Source organism: Siphateles boraxobius, unplaced genomic scaffold, assembly GCF_051911475.1.
Source record: "Siphateles boraxobius isolate OS27281-9 unplaced genomic scaffold, OSU_SipBor_1 296, whole genome shotgun sequence".
NCBI classification, from domain to species: domain Eukaryota; kingdom Metazoa; phylum Chordata; class Actinopteri; order Cypriniformes; family Leuciscidae; genus Siphateles; species Siphateles boraxobius.
This window is the reverse complement of record NW_027508915.1, coordinates 885,001-897,500: the sequence shown is the minus strand read 5'-3', so window position 1 is coordinate 897,500 and position 12,500 is coordinate 885,001. Positions and strand designations below refer to the sequence as shown.

The 12,500-nt window shown below is 33.9% G+C and overlaps 4 non-coding genes across 4 annotated transcripts; all 4 read left to right on the top strand.

The window, feature by feature from the left end:
• Nucleotides 1–5,035: 5,035 nt before the first annotated feature.
• Nucleotides 5,036–5,154, top strand: LOC143755007 (5S ribosomal RNA). The gene has a single exon (XR_013208768.1). It is a non-coding gene; the product is annotated as a 5S ribosomal RNA (ribosomal RNA).
• Nucleotides 5,155–5,434: 280 nt separating this feature from the next.
• On the top strand, nucleotides 5,435–5,553 carry LOC143755006 (5S ribosomal RNA). The gene has a single exon (XR_013208767.1). It is a non-coding gene; the product is annotated as a 5S ribosomal RNA (ribosomal RNA).
• Nucleotides 5,554–6,141: 588 nt separating this feature from the next.
• On the top strand, nucleotides 6,142–6,260 carry LOC143755005 (5S ribosomal RNA). Its single transcript, XR_013208766.1, has one exon. It is a non-coding gene; the product is annotated as a 5S ribosomal RNA (ribosomal RNA).
• A 280-nt stretch (nucleotides 6,261–6,540) lies between these two features.
• LOC143755004 (5S ribosomal RNA) lies at nucleotides 6,541–6,659 on the top strand. Its single transcript, XR_013208765.1, has one exon. It is a non-coding gene; the product is annotated as a 5S ribosomal RNA (ribosomal RNA).
• Nucleotides 6,660–12,500: the final 5,841 nt, after the last annotated feature.

Here is a 12,500-nt window from a genome sequence, read left to right as displayed (position 1 = left end):
AAAAAGGACAAAGTGAAGAAGGACCGGAAGACAAAGAAACCAAGATATTGAGTGAGGTAAGAGAAGGAGAAATGGGTGAAAGGAGCAATGGAGTTAAAAGTAAAGGGAAAGTAAACTTGAGCAGAGGTACAAAATCAAAACTTAAAGATGCAAGTATAAACATTGAACAGGTACTGAAAAAACAAAAGATAAGAAGAGAAAAATTAATGGGGAAGATAGAGAAGGAGAAAGAGAAGAAAAGAGAATTAAGACTTGCATTACTAGAGGAAGTTAACAAATGATTGTTGGTTGGATTTTTGTATTTTCTTGTTTATTTTGTATTTTTTTTTATTATTATTATTTTTTGTGCGAATGAGTTCATTATGTTTTGTATCATTGAATGCAAGGGGTTTAACAAAAATTCAGAAAATGGAGAATTTGATGGTTTTGACCAAAAAGTGTGATGTATTATGTTTACAAGAGACGTATTGGGATGATGAAATAGGTAATGAAATGAGGAAATTATGGGATGGTGAAATATATATGAATTGTGATTTGTCGAGGAAGAGGGGTGTAGCAATATTAATTAAAAGAGGGATATTTGAGGAAAACAAAATAGAATATAAAGACACAAGGTGTCGAATAATAATGATTAAATTAGTATACAAAGGGAGAGAAATAAAAGTGTGTAACATTCATGCACCGAATGAGGAAAGTGAAAAGTTTGATTTCTATAAAAGACTAAGTATTATAATGGAGAAACAAGAAAATATTTTCCTGGTAGGGGATTTTAATACAGTGCTGCAGAGAATTGATATAGATGAGTCAATGGTTTTTAGAGCTGATAGAGGGCGAAATGAATTATATAATATGATGAGGAAATACGATTTGGTTGATGTGTGGAGAGAGAGGAATGGTTTTAAAAGGGATTACTCACGAAGGCAAATTGTTGAGGGAGACTTAAAGCAAAGTAGAATAGATTTATTATTATGCGAGAGAAAAGACCTATACAATGTATCAAAAGCAGTGTATAAAATGTATAGTGAAAGTGATCATGATTTTTTATGGATAACGATGGATTTTAATGAGGTTATCAAAGGGAAGGGGACATGGATGTTAAATACAGAACTTTTAAAAATGGGAACTTACAGAATAGAAATAGAAAGTATAATAATAAGTAGTATAAACGATGAGATGTATGAAAAGGAGAAACGTTTTTGGTGGGATTGCTTGAAAAACAGAATAAAGAGGTTTTCGATACATTACTCTAAAAAAGTACAGAGAGCTAAAAGATTTACAGAAAACAAAGTTAAAAAAGAATGGGATGAAGAAATGAGGAAAATAACTGGTGGAGAGAAAAACATTGATAAGATAATAGAACTACAAGAAAAAATGAAGAATATAGAGGGAGAAAAGTGTAAGGGTGCAATAATAAGGAGCAGAGCCAAAAACATAATAGAAGGAGAAAGAAGTACTAAATATTTTTATGAATTAGAGAAAAATAGGCAGAAAGCAGACATAATTAAAAATATTAACACACAAGATGGAAGGACAGTGGAAGATAAAGAAGGAATATTAAATGAAATTAAAAGATATTACAAGGATCTATTTACGGAAAATGAGGTAAGTGCAGATGATGAGGGTTTCTTATTAGACAAAATCAAAAGTAAAGTGAACAAGGAAGACAGAGAAATGTGTGAGAGCAATATTACGGAGGAGGAAATAGAAACAGCAATTGATCAGTTAAGGAATGGTAAAACTCCAGGAATAGATGGTTTATCAGCGGAATTTTATAAGGTTTTTAAAAATATCCTATGTCCAATATTAAATGAAATATTTATTGATATTATGGAGAAGGGTGAATTAACGCAAAGTATGAAGAGGGGAGTAGTTAAGTTAATATACAAAAGAAAGGGGGAAAGAGGGGATTTAAAAAATTACAGACCACTTAGTATGTTGAATACCGATTATAAAATATTAACGAAAATATTAGCCAATAGATTAAAAAAAGTTGTGCCTAATATAATCACAACTAATCAAGCATATGCTGTTTTAAATAGAGATATTTCTGATATAACTAATAGTATAAGAGATTTGATATGGTATATGAGGGATGCAAAAGAAAATGGTTATATAATAAGTGTAGATTTGGAAAAAGCGTTTGATAGGGTGGAGCATAAATATTTGATGCATGCAATGGAGAGGTTTGGATTTGGTAAGAATTTTATTAAATGGATAAAATGTATATATACAGACATTACAAGTTGTGTTAAAGTGAATGGGTTTTTAACTGAAGATTTTAAAGTAACGAGATCTATCCGACAAGGATGTCCTATGTCGCCATTGTTATATACTATAGTGTCTGAAACTTTGGGACAGGCAATAGAAATGGAAAAAAGTATAAAAGGAATAGTGATAAAAGGAGAAAAAACAGAACACAAGATATATCAGTATGCTGATGATACAACGTTGTTTATTAAAGACATTAAAAGTGTAGAAAAAGTGATGGAGGTTTTTGGGAAATATTGTGGGGGAACCGGGGCAAAAGTTAATAAAGAAAAAACGACATATATGAGGATTGGGGAAATGAACGAGTTACCAGTCAAAATTCCATTTAAAGAACAGAAAGAAAGTATGAAAATTTTAGGGATAAGAGTTGGAGAAAATGAATGTGTATTAAGGAAGTTGGTATGGGAGGAGGTTATACAAGGAATGGAAAAAAGGTTGAATTTTTGGCGATTAAGAGGATTGTTTTTAAAAGGGAAGGTTTTGGTTTTGAATTCTTTGTTTTTATCTAAAATGTGGTATGTTTTGGGATCTGTAAGCATGCCATTAGAAGTATATAAAAAAATAAAAAGTTTAATGCTTAATTTCTTATGGGACAGCAAACCGGCAAAAATTGCATATGATACTCTAATTGGGAAAGTTGAGGAAGGAGGGCTAGGACTGTTGGATCCTTTAATGAGAATGAAGAGCATAAGAATAAAATTAATTAAAAAATATTGGAATGATGATAAATATGCTTGGAAAGAAGTAATGAGTTTCTTTTTAAACCAATGTGGACAAATAGGAGATGATGTTTTATGGATGAAATTAAAAGAACATATGATGAATAGAATTCCAGAATATTATAAAGAAGTCTTAAGAGCATGGGGAGAGTATGGAAAGCATGTTGTTTGTACATCTTTGAATAAAGATGAGATTTTAAGACAACCACTGTTTTTAAACAAATCACTTAAGGTAGTTGGTCACACAATATTTTTTAAAAAGTGGTATAATGCAGGGTTGAGACAAATTAAAGATATCATGTATGAAGTGGTACCTGGTTTTCTGCCGACACAAGGGATAAGAGATGCAATTGAAGAAAATTATGAAGAAGAAAGTAATTTAGTTTTAGAAGATCAATATGGGAAAATGAAAGAGATAATACCAAAAGAATGGATGAAGGTTTTGGAAGGGAAACCAGGAACAAGTGCAGGTGATAGAATGGAGGTTAGTGTTGAAATCAATAACGAACAACATGCTTTTAATGAATTAAAATTAAGTTTTTTTTATTCCTGTTTTTGTAAAGATGTTTTTAAGAAGCCAAAAGCAGAAGAGTATTGGCATAGACTATATCCTAATTTGGAAACAAAAGAATTATGGCAAACTCTAAGATCATGGTGGAAAAGTCCTATTTTAGAGAATTTTGATTTTTTGTTAAGACATAATTGTTTGTGGAATGAAATGAGACTGTGTAAGATTGGTGCAGCAATGGATGCAAAATGCAAAGTTTGTACAATAGAAGATGAAGGAGTATTACATTTATTTTTTAAATGTATAAAGTTGAAATGCTTTATTAAAAAATTGAAAGTAATGGTTAGAAAATTGGGAGTAGAAGACAAAGTAATTGATGAGAATTGGGAAACATTATTTTTGTTTGGGTTTAAAGGTAAAGCCAATAATGTTAGCTTTTTAAATATGATATTGGCAGTTGCAAGATTAATAGTTTGGAAAAGAAGGAACATAGTAAAAGAAAAAAAGGGGAGTGTTTCAGTATGTATACTTTTCAAGCAAAGGATGCTTTTTATTCTTCAAGCATTATATGATTATTTTAAAATGGAAGTGAAAGAAGAGGTTTTTGACAAGAATTTTGTACAGAATAACCCGTTTGTGGAAAAAACATGGTTTCATTTCAATGTAAAATTGCCTGCATGTGATTCAGATTGTTCTTAAATGTAATGTAATGTAAATATTTTATAATAAAAAAAAAAAAAAAAAAAAAAAGTCACGCCCGATCTCGTCTGATCTCGGAAGCTAAGCAGGGTCGGGCCTGGTTAGTACTTGGATGGGAGACCGCCTGGGAATACCAGGTGCTGTAAGCTTTTTTGATTTAAAAAAAAAAAGAGTCCCTGAGCTTCTTCAGAAAGCCTTTAAAAGTCTCTGAGATTCTTCAGAGAGCATGAAAGAGTTTGAGTTTTTTCAAAATTTCTTCTTACTTTAAAAAAAAGACTCACTGAGCTTCTTCAGAAAGCCTTTAAAAGTCTCTGAGATTCTTCAGAGAGCATGAAAGAGTTTGAGTTTTTTCAAAAGTTCTTCTTAGTTTAAAAAAAAAGACTCACTGAGCTTCTGCAGAAAGCCTTTAAAAGTCTCTGAGATTCTTCAGAGAGCATGAAAGAGTTTGAGTTTTTTCAAAAGTTCTTCTTACTTTAAAAAAAAGACTCACTGAGCTTCTTCAGAAAGCCTTTAAAAGTCTCTGAGATTCTTCAGAGAGCATGAAAGAGTTTGAGTTTTTTCAAAAGTTCTTCTTAGTTTAAAAAAAAAGACTCACTGAGCTTCTGCAGAAAGCCTTTAAAAGTCTCTGAGATTCTTCAGAGAGCATGAAAGAGTTTGAGTTTTTTCAAAAGTTCTTCTTAGTTTAAAAAAAAAGACTCACTGAGCTTCTTCAGAAAGCCTTTAAAAGTCTCTGAGATTCTTCAGAGAGCATGAAAGAGTTTGAGTTTTTTCAAAAGTTCTTCTTAGTTTTCTTCATTAATGGTCTAACCTTTTAACTAGCCCAATTTTGGCAGCAGTTTTCGCTTACGGCCATACCACCTTGGTCACGCCCGATCTCGTCTGATCTCGGAAGCTAAGCAGGGTCGGGCCTGGTTAGTACTTGGATGGGAGACCGCCTGGGAATACCAGGTGCTGTAAGCTTTTTTGATTTAAAAAAAAAAAAGAAAAAGAGTCCCTGAGCTTCTTCAGAAAGCCTTTAAAAGTCTCTGAGATTCTTCAGAGAGCATGAAAGAGTTTGAGTTTTTTCAAAAGTTCTTCTTACTTTAAAAAAAAGACTCACTGAGCTTCTTCAGAAAGCCTTTAAAAGTCTCTGAGATTCTTCAGAGAGCATGAAAGAGTTTGAGTTTTTTCAAAAGTTCTTCTTAGTTTTCTTCATTAATGGTCTAACCTTTTAAATTGCCCAATTTTGGCAGCAGTTTTCGCTTACGGCCATACCACCTTGGTCACGCCCGATCTCGTCTGATCTCGGAAGCTAAGCAGGGTCGGGCCTGGTTAGTACTTGGATGGGAGACCGCCTGGGAATACCAGGTGCTGTAAGCTTTTTTGATTTAAAAAAAAAAAAGAGTCCCTGAGCTTCTTCAGAAAGCCTTTAAAAGTCTCTGAGATTCTTCAGAGAGCATGAAAGAGTTTGAGTTTTTTCAAAATTTCTTCTTACTTTAAAAAAAAGACTCACTGAGCTTCTTCAGAAAGCCTTTAAAAGTCTCTGAGATTCTTCAGAGAGCATGAAAGAGTTTGAGTTTTTTCAAAAGTTCTTCTTAGTTTAAAAAAAAGACTCACTGAGCTTCTGCAGAAAGCCTTTAAAAGTCTCTGAGATTCTTCAGAGAGCATGAAAGAGTTTGAGTTTTTTCAAAAGTTCTTCTTACTTTAAAAAAAAGACTCACTGAGCTTCTTCAGAAAGCCTTTAAAAGTCTCTGAGATTCTTCAGAGAGCATGAAAGAGTTTGAGTTTTTTCAAAAGTTCCTCTTAGTTTAAAAAAAAAAGACTCACTGAGCTTCTGCAGAAAGCCTTTAAAAGTCTCTGAGATTCTTCAGAGAGTATGAAAGAGTTTGAGTTTTTTCAAAAGTTCTTCTTAGTTTTCTTCATTAATGGTCTAACCTTTTAAATAGCCCAATTTTGGCAGCAGTTTTCGCTTACGGCCATACCACCTTGGTCACGCCCGATCTCGTCTGATCTCGGAAGCTAAGCAGGGTCGGGCCTGGTTAGTACTTGGATGGGAGACCGCCTGGGAATACCAGGTGCTGTAAGCTTTTTTGATTTAAAAAAAAAAAAGAAAAAGAGTCCCTGAGCTTCTTCAGAAAGCCTTTAAAAGTCTCTGAGATTCTTCAGAGAGCATGAAAGAGTTTGAGTTTTTTCAAAAGTTCTTCTTACTTTAAAAAAAAGACTCACTGAGCTTCTTCAGAAAGCCTTTAAAAGTCTCTGAGATTCTTCAGAGAGCATGAAAGAGTTTGAGTTTTTTCAAAAGTTCTTCTTAGTTTTCTTCATTAATGGTCTAACCTTTTAAATTGCCCAATTTTGGCAGCAGTTTTCGCTTACGGCCATACCACCTTGGTCACGCCCGATCTCGTCTGATCTCGGAAGCTAAGCAGGGTCGGGCCTGGTTAGTACTTGGATGGGAGACCGCCTGGGAATACCAGGTGCTGTAAGCTTTTTTGATTTAAAAAAAAAAAAGAGTCCCTGAGCTTCTTCAGAAAGCCTTTAAAAGTCTCTGAGATTCTTCAGAGAGCATGAAAGAGTTTGAGTTTTTTCAAAAGTTCCTCTTAGTTTAAAAAAAAAGACTCACTGAGCTTCTGCAGAAAGCCTTTAAAAGTCTCTGAGATTCTTCAGAGAGTATGAAAGAGTTTGAGTTTTTTCAAAAGTTCTTCTTAGTTTTCTTCATTAATGGTCTAACCTTTTAAATAGCCCAATTTTGGCAGCAGTTTTCGCTTACGGCCATACCACCTTGAGCGCTCTAGAGCAAGTAGGAAGTGTGTGTGACTGCAGTTGGGAGAGAAAGGCTCTTCTAAAGCTTCATTGTTTAATTTTAGTTTTTTGTTTATATCTTGGAAGGAGATCTAAGTTTGATTTATAAGGCACGCGTTTAAGCTCCAAGCAGTAGATCTGCTTGGAAGCGATCCTTGTTTTGTTAGAACAATGGACGGACCACATGGCAACGACCTAGGAATGGCAGGCGGACTGGAAGAACGGATTGAGCGAAATGGAGCACATAAAGGTTCAAGAGAGGCTAATGGAGTAAATATGGATCATGAAGGACAACAGAACATCAAGAAACGAGTGGATTATCTGAAAGAAGCGACGGTGGTGATTGATTTGAGGGACAACAAGGAGGTAAAAGCTGAAGACATCATTAAAGCAGTGACACAGAAGATTGGATTTGGCAAACTGTTAGCTGTGAGACCCAAGCCGGGCAAAGAATATGAGCTGACATTGGAAGGTTCAGATGTTTGTGATGTGTTATTGGACGGAATGGAAATAAAAGGTCAATTCTTCGAAGTAAGGAGGTTGGAGGTAAAGGAGCATATGGTATCTTTTCTTCACCTGCCGGCATATTTAGAGGATGAAGTGATTGAGGACAAATTGAAGTTTTGGGGAGTCACTCCCTTGATGAAAATAAAGAGGAGAGTCTATCCTGGAACGAACATTGCTGACGGAACGAGGTATGTGAAAGTTAAATTTCCTAAAGAGGTAACTTCACTGCCCTATAGCGCAAAATTTGAAACCGCAGATGGCGCTCAGTACTTTAGGGTAATTCACGATGGACAGGAGAAACTTTGTCGCATGTGCATGCAGCCAGGACATATATTAAGGGACTGTCCTGATTTTAAATGCTTTGAATGCTATGAGCAAGGACATTTTGCGAAAGACTGTAAAGCTGATAAATGTCCTGATTGTAAGAAAGCATTTATGAGATGTGATTGTGAAAGTGAACATGAAGAAGAGGTTAATGATGAAGCGGAAAATGGTGAATCTGAGAATAATATGGAAATAATGGACACTGTCAATAATGAAGAAGAGAAGGATGGGACTGTAGAAGACAATGAGGATAGTAAAGGGCATGAGCAAGAAAAGGGTGGAGACAAGAAGTTGGAGGGAGGAGAGGTGGACAAGATGGAGGGAATTATGGAAGAAGGCATTGTGGGCCCGGTGGATGATACAATAAAAGAGAGGAGGGAAGATAAAAATGAGAAGGAGCAAGTTGAGGAATGCATAGAAGTTAATTTGGAGGAGCTTAGGAGGGGAATGAAAAGAGGAATATTGAACAAACCAAATGTAGAAGAAAGTAGGGAAAAAGGACAGAGAAGGAGAATGAGCTTAAGTACAAAAGAAGATGGAGATTTAAGGGAGAAGGGGGGAGAAAAGAATGAAACATGAATGTGTTGTTTTTAATGACTCTATGTATTGTTTCAATCAATGTGAGGGGATTAACTAGTGTGGATAAATTTGAAAAACTGAAAGAGTTATGCAAAAAAGCTGATGTAATATTATTGCAGGAAACATTTTGGAAAGATGAAATGATGGACAGTTTTAAAAGAAGATGGAAAGGAGGAATTTATTATAATAATGGGGAAGGGGGGAAAGGGAAAGGAGTTGCTGTTTTATGTAAAAGAAACTTGAGTGATGATGTTGAAATCATATACCAGGATAAAGAAGGAAAATGCATTATTGTGAAAATGGATATAGGAGGGGAAAATGTTTTTCTGTGTAATGTACATGCACCAAACGCTGAGGCGGAAAAGAAAATGTTTTTTAATAATTTAAATGGCCTGATAGAAAAATGGGGAAATATTGTTTTAATGGGTGATTTCAATACAGTTTTCAGTAGAATGGATATAACAAATGACATGGTATATAAAAGAGACAGTGGGAGAGAAGAGTTGCTCAAATTAATGGATAAATATGATCTAATAGACATATGGAGAGAGATGAATGAGGGTATAAAAGACTTCTCAAGACGACAGTTGGTAAAAGATCAAATGAAGCAAAGTAGAATAGATTTTATGTTGATTAAAAGTAATATGAAGAGAAAGATTGATAAAATATATTATAAGATGACCTCTTTAAGTGACCATGGCATGTTAATGGTACATTTGAACGAGACGGGGATGGAGAGGGGAAAGGGGATATGGTGTTTAAATAATGAACTATTAAAAGATGAAGGGTATAAAATTAAGATAGAAGAAATAATAAAGAATGAAAGAGGGAATGGAATGTATGAAGAGGATAAGAGGGTGTGGTGGGATAATGTAAAGTATGAGATAAAGAAATATTCAATAAGATACAGTAGTTTGTTACAAAATATTAAGAGGAAAGAAGAGCTAAAAGTTAGAAGTGTTTTGAAAGAAGAATTACTAAAAGAGAATGGGGATATAGAAACGATTTTAGTATATGAGAGCAGACTAAAGGAGATTGAAGGAGAAAAATGTAGAGGAGCTATGATAAGGAGTAGGGCAAAAAATGTAATAGAAGGGGAAAGGTGCACAAAATTTTTTTTTAGCTTGGAGGAAAATAGACAAAAGGCTGATACAATAAAGGAGGTATTGAAACAGGATGGAAGTAGAGTGAAAGGAACCAAAGAGATATTGGGAAGTGTAAAAGAGTTTTATGCACGTCTTTTTAAAAGTGAAGGGACACAAGAAGAAGAAAAGCAGTTTTTATTAAGTAAGGTAAAAACAAAAGTAACTAAAGAAGATAAAGCAAGTTGTGATACTGATATTTTAGATGAAGAAATAGAGGTAGCAATATCACAGTTGAATAATGGTAAAAGTCCAGGAGCAGACGGATTGACCAGTGAGTTTTATAAGGCTTTTAAGAACACATTAACACCGGTTTTAAAACAAATATATAAGGCAATATATGATAAGGGGGAAGCAAGTCAATTGATGAGAGTAGGAATGGTAAAATTAATTTTTAAGAAAAAAGGTGACTCAGCAGATTTAAAGAACTATAGGCCTATATCTATGTTAAATACGGATTTTAAAATTTTAGCCAAAGTTTTGGCAAATCGACTAAAGAAAGTTTTACCAGAAATAATAACAACGAATCAAGCGTATTCAATTATAGGGAGGGAAATTACAGATACGGTAAGTAATATAAGGGATAAAGTAAGTTATATGATAGAAAACAAAAAGGAGGGATACATGGTTAGTTTAGACTTGGAAAAAGCTTTCGATAGGGTAGAACATGATTTTTTATTTGAACTTTTAGAGCAATTTGGTTTCGGGGATAAGTTTATAAAATGGATTAGGGCTTTATATAAAGATGCAATTAGTTTTGTGAAGTGTAATGGTTTTATGACAGATGTTTTTAGCATAACAAGGTCAATAAGACAGGGATGCCCTTTATCTGCATTATTATATAGTATTGTGGCTGAACCTTTAGGTTTAGCGGTTGCAGAAGACGAAAATATTAAAGGAGTTGGCTTTGGTGGAATGGAAAAAGAACACAAAATTTACCAATATGCAGACGACACAACTTTAATTTTAAAGGATACTGAGAGCATTGAAGGAGCTATGGGGAAAATACAAAAATACTGTAAGGGTTCAGGAGCAAAAATAAACATAGACAAAACTGTAATGATGAGAATAGGAACGGCAAAACAATTACCTGACTACCTTAACTTTAAAGAGGAGACAGAAAACATGAAGGTTTTGGGAATTAGAATTGGGAAGGAGGAAAAGAAAACTAGAGACATAATATGGGATGAGATTTTAGGAGGAATTGAGAGAAGATTGACATTTTGGAGACAAAGATTGTTGAACCTAAGAGGTAAAATTTTGATTGTGAATACTCTGATGCTATCAAAAATATGGTATGCTTTGGAAGTAACTCCATTACCAATTTGGGTATATAAGAAGCTGAAAACATATATTTTAAAATTTATTTGGGACGGCAAACCAGCAAAAATTGCATATGACACTATGATAGGGCCTGTTGAGAAGGGAGGTTTAGGTTTGTTAGATCCTGTTCTAAGAATGAAGAGTCTAAGGGTTAAGATAATGAAGAAATTTTTAAATGAAGATAACAGACATGAGTGGAAGGACGGAATGAAATATTTTTTGAATAAGCGTGGAGGTCTAAATATGGGCGAGGGAATAATATGGATGAAATTGAAGGAACATATGTTAAAGGGTATACCTGAATTCTATAGAGAAGTTTTAGGGGCATGGAAAGAATTTTTACCGACAATTCGGTATAAGCCAGAAGGTATGAACGAGTTTTTGAATCATCCTTTGTTTTTAAACGCTAATATTTTATATGAAGAGAAGGAATTATATTTTAAACAATGGATGGCAGCAGGAATAATTAAAGTGAGAGATGTTTTGTATGAGGTAATCGATGGCTTTATACCACTTCAAGGTATAATAGATGAAATTGAGGGGAATGGAGAAGAAGTAGAAAGGGGCATAGTAAAGCAACAATTTGACAAAATTAAAAAAGCAATTCCCAAAGATTGGATAGAAGGAATAGGAAAAAGAGATGAAGGAAAGGGAAAGGTTGAAGTGTTTTTAAAAGAAAGTAGTAATAAAATTCCAATTCAATCATGTTCTTTAAAATTGTTTTATAATTATTTTAGAATAAGGGTTTTTGTTCAGCCAATAGCAAATGGTTTTTGGACTAGGTTATTCCCAGGGACTGAAGCTGAGAACATTTGGGAAAATTTGAGAATAAGATACATGGATCCAATGATTGAGAATTTTAATTTTCTTTTAAGACATAATGTTATTTATACAAAAATGAGACTATGTAAAATGAGGATTGCGCAGAATGCAAGATGTGATGTCTGTCAAAATGAAGATGAGGGGTTTTTACATTTGTTTTTATTGTGTCCGAATCTTCAGGTTTTTATGAGAGAAATTAAAAAATTTGTGGAAGGAATTTTAGGAGAAAGAATTGAAGAACAAAGTGAATGGAATAAAGTATTTTTACTTGGACTAAAAGGAAGAGGACAAAATAAATATATAGTCAACTTTATTCTCAACGTGGCAAGATATGCAATATGGTGCAGACGTAATGTCATGAAAGGAAAACAAGGTAACATTAATATGTGGGTTTTCTTTAAAAGGAAGTTAGAAGGGCATATACAGATATTGTATGAATATTTCTACTTGAATGGACAAACTGAGAGGTTTTACAAAACTATTATTGGGACTGACACAAGAGTAATGGAATGTTTTCATGAATATAAGATAAATATGCCAAAGTAATTAAGCTTGTAATTTGTTGGTATCTAAGGATAGAGGAATTATATGAAAACATGTTAAGTGAATTGTATATGAGATGATATGTTGCAAATGATGTGTAAAATGTGAAATGTTGGTTTAATAAAAAAAAAAAAAAAAAAAAAAAAAAGTCACGCCCGATCTCGTCTGATCTCGGAAGCTAAGCAGGGTCGGGCCTGGTTAGTACTTGGATGGGAGACCGCCTGGGAATACCAGGTGCTGTAAGCTTTTTTGATTTAAAAAAAAAAAAAAAAAAAGAGTCCCTGAGCT